The following is a 4074-nucleotide window of genomic DNA, read 5'->3' as shown; positions in this document are numbered from 1 at the left end:
AACTGAGATGTATCAGAGAGACTTTAGGGGAGATTTAAATTTACAATCTTGCCCGACCTAAAACATTCTATTTATGAATTGGCTTTTCCCGAGTGGCCTTGGAAGGGCTGCATGTTTCCAATCTCCTTGAAGATATGTAAACATAACACTCCTTCCCACCTCCCTCTTTCTGTTATCCATGCAGCTGTGGAGCTGAGCGTTCCCAAGAACATTCCTAGATAACAACACCTTTATCGGACTTCTGCTGGGAGCAACGTGGTTTCATGACCCTGTGACGTCACCGCCTTCACTCATGTTTTTGTTTTGCCCTTTGTTTTGTCTGAATGTTGCCATTTGCCCTAATGTGACCTTTCCTCTTTTTTGTTTTAGTTTGTTAGAAACTGTAGAGTACTCACTTTTAACCCAGAAAAGGAATTAGAACAAACTTGGAATCCAGAAAAAATTCTTACAGAACAGGAACATTTAGTTTTTATTATTACTTAGAAACTGTGGAGTACTCATTACTTTTATAAATTTAGAGCAGACTTGGAAAGTCCAGAGAATACTTGTACTTATCTAGCAACCCCTGGGATTAGAACTTGGAACCCAGAAAAACTACCTTAGCAACTAGTTCTTACTGAATTAGACCAACCCTGAATAGGAGCATCTAGTTTATTTACTTTAGATCAACATTATTAGCTTTGACTTCTTTTGTTCCTTTCTTTGGTTTGTAATTTTGTTTGTATTTCATTTTAAATCCTTAAAGCACTTTATATTGCCTTGTTCCTGAAAATATGCTATGTAAATAAAATTACCTTTACCTATACTAATGTGAAGCTGCTTAAAGCTGAAAATAATCTTTAATAAATAAATGATTGAAAGTATCAGAGAAGTGACGTTTAAACTTCCTGTTAGAAGAAAATGATCAGACTGAGAGCAGAGATGACCAACATCTGCAGGACGATCCGACTGCTGGAGACACAACTTGCTGATGATGATGATGAGTTCTTCTAATCTTCTTTAACTGGGAAAGAAACAACAGATTCTGACCACAGAAACATTCAAAAATGGTGAATAAACAGATTCTGTGGGATCAGTTTTCCATTCTGTCTGAATATGACCTGTTAGCCGTCTGACTCACAGCAAACCTTTCAGACTGATTTCTGCTCTGCTGCTTCACAGAAAAAAATCAACTCACCCTCCAACTTTATCTTGTTACACCAGTAGAACCGGTTCTGCTGGGTTTCTGTTGATATTTTCTCCTCGTTTCCAGGACACCAAACATGCTAGTATTATCATACTTCCGTTAGTGATGTTTGATCAACATTCAGACATTTTTAGCTTTTCTCAAACAACCAGAACAACAAGCCTTGTGGAATATGACTGCATCACTCCTTGGAGTTTATAGAAACTGAATAGACTGTTAATGTTTAACTTTTATAAAGTTATATAAGATTGCGACACAAACTACTGCACCGAGACCCAGCTAGTGGAAGATGTGTAATGCTAGCTGCCTCTTCAGACATAACAGTAAAGCCAGCAAATTTTACTGCCATAAGTTGAGCGTCCACATTTTCAGTTTGAAGAGTGCCTTCCAAAATAAAAGCGCACCTCCTGTAGGACTGTGTAATTTTATTGATACTACAATATTTACCGATATTTTTATTCTCAGAAAGTATTGATCTTTCATCCGTTAGGATCGATACATTAAATCAAACTTTGAGTTTTATGTCAAATTCACATGAATTAAATAACAGCTTTCACATATGGAGGAATTTAAAGGTGGCTAAACTTATGGAACATATGAATAAAGAAATGATACACAGGACTGGGATTCCTTTCTGCTTGTGGCTTCATCTGCGTAGGAATTCTGGCACCTTTATAGTAAATGAGTTGGACTTCCTAGAGATCATTTGAAACCTCTTGACCTCAACATCTGCTCCATCTCAGATGTGCCGAATAACAAGCATGTCGTTCTTCTCTGTCCAAACAGTGTCCTTTCATAATCATATTTGGTCCAATTCAACTTCTCACGCCAGGAAAGGGAGGGGTCAGGTCAGGCTGACCTGAAAGGGGATGCCAGAAGTCTTCTGCAAAAACAACTCTAGAAATAGTTTTTTCACTCTAAGACACAAAACATTTTTGCCCAGTTGCACATGAACAATAAAAATGACATGTAATGAAACAACCAGTTAGAATGAATTAAATAAGGAAATATATTAGATAGATTATATTATCTAATATACATGAATAAGACAAAAATGTTCCTTTTCTGCATAATCAAATACACAAAGTCACACAATTAACATTTAATCAAAGCAAATGTATAACAAAAATATTTATTACACCATTAGTTCAATTAATTAGATCCAAGTATATGGAACAGTCACAAAATGTCACCAAAATCACTCTGTCCCTCTAAAATCTCTCTGAAAATTGTAAAAATGTATCCAGTTCAATAAAAGTAGAAATCAAACTGCAAATACTTTTCCAAAATTTAACAGAGAAGGGGCCAAAATAAATGAAACGCATCTTCTGGGTTTGCCACACAAAAAGAGCAAATATGATGTCTATATAATTAATAAAACGATGTAGAAAGAGTTTGGATGCGTAAATTCTGTGTTTAAAGGACACTTATTTCACTTTATTATCATATATTTTCCAGTTATATAATAAAGGTGTTCCAGTAATATACCACATATGGAGTTGACACAACATCTTTCTGAAATGATGAGCGTATATTATTCTCATATGTCGGTTGCTACAAAGCTGAGGAAAAACAGATTTGACCAATTTCAAGTTTGGATCAAAAGGAAACAGTGTTGGATATTTTTCCTATAACTGCTCCAGCAGGGACATCTTGTCCATATCTTTGGAGAGCTTTATGTTTATATCCAGAGATAAAGCAGCATAAGATGGGAAAGTCGCTCCGCCTGTTTAACAGGAGTCTCCCTCTCAGTGATAAATCTCTTTCCTGCCACTGGTTCAATTTATCTCGTCAATAGTGGAGTTAAAATTCAGATGACATCTGATTCTCTGTTTTTCGTGATAATAATCCTGAGGTAAGTAATAGATTCTTTAACAGGTTTGCCTAAAATAGAGGGAATGTCCACCACGGTGAAGTTAGTTTCAAGTCGGATATTGGATATTTATGCGATATTTACCCTTTTTATATTTTTAATGCAATTTTGCTGATCAAACTTTTGTATTTTTCATTAGCATTCAGCTCACGTGACCCAGTGACTGCAAATCAGTATGAAACTGTTCTAGACTGGAGAGATGAGGCACACCAATTTCTCCATTTTAGATCTTTACACATTTTTACTTAATTTTATATTAAAAAATATGATTAGTTTTTAATAGCTTACATGTCACATGACCTACTGACAAGGAATAAAAAGAGTTAAAAAGACATAAATATGAGTGTACCTCATCAAAATCAGTGTGAACAATTTCACAATTTCACACTGATTTTGAGTAAATAGGTCAGCTGACTTAGAAGCTATTGAAAAAAATAAAAATTTTAATATTAAAGTGATTTAAAATATAAAATGTTGAAATTTAATAGAGGCTAGTGTCTCTCATGTAAAAGCACGAATAACCAATTTTTTGGTATCAGTTGGTCACAAGGTGTTGAAATAAGAAGCAGTAATTTTGTTTAATGGTTAAAGGAGAGGCTGTTATACTGACCTCTGCTGTGTCTTGTGTGTACTGCAGTTGTATTATTCTGTTCAGCAAAATAAACGAACGCACGTTGAAACGCCTGTTCTCTTCAGGTTATGGGCCCAGAGCGTCGCTAAAAACGTTCTGTAAGTGAAGTTTTTGAGTCAGATAAACGGAATTGTGGGATTCACAATGGATGAGAAGATGTTTATCGACAAGCTGAGCGGACCAGAGAACTGGGCAACGTGGAAGTTTCAGATGGAGCATTTGCTAAAGGCTAAAGGACTGTGGGGGATGCTAACAGAGACGGATATGCTAACTCCGGACGCTAGCGCACAAGCTCAGGCAGAGTTCGAGAGACGGAGAGAAAGAGCTTTTTCCATGTTAGTGCTAAATGTGAGTACACCCCAGTTGTATTTAATAACAAGCTGT

The 4074-nt window shown here is 36.0% G+C and overlaps 1 long non-coding RNA gene across 1 annotated transcript; it reads right to left on the bottom strand.

Moving 5' to 3' along the window:
- Positions 1–684: 684 nt before the first annotated feature.
- On the bottom strand, positions 685–1907 carry LOC107835111 (uncharacterized). The gene is made up of 2 exons (XR_001660940.1): positions 1178–1907; positions 685–1003 (listed from the first exon to the last, which is right to left on the bottom strand). It is a non-coding gene; the product is annotated as an uncharacterized LOC107835111 (long non-coding RNA).
- Between the last annotated feature and the right edge of the window lie 2167 nt (positions 1908–4074).

The sequence above is a fragment of the Poecilia formosa genome, unplaced genomic scaffold (genome assembly GCF_000485575.1).
Source record: "Poecilia formosa unplaced genomic scaffold, Poecilia_formosa-5.1.2 Scaffold1026, whole genome shotgun sequence".
Taxonomy (NCBI): Eukaryota; Metazoa; Chordata; class Actinopteri; order Cyprinodontiformes; family Poeciliidae; genus Poecilia; species Poecilia formosa.
This window is presented reverse-complemented; position numbering and strand designations above follow the sequence as displayed.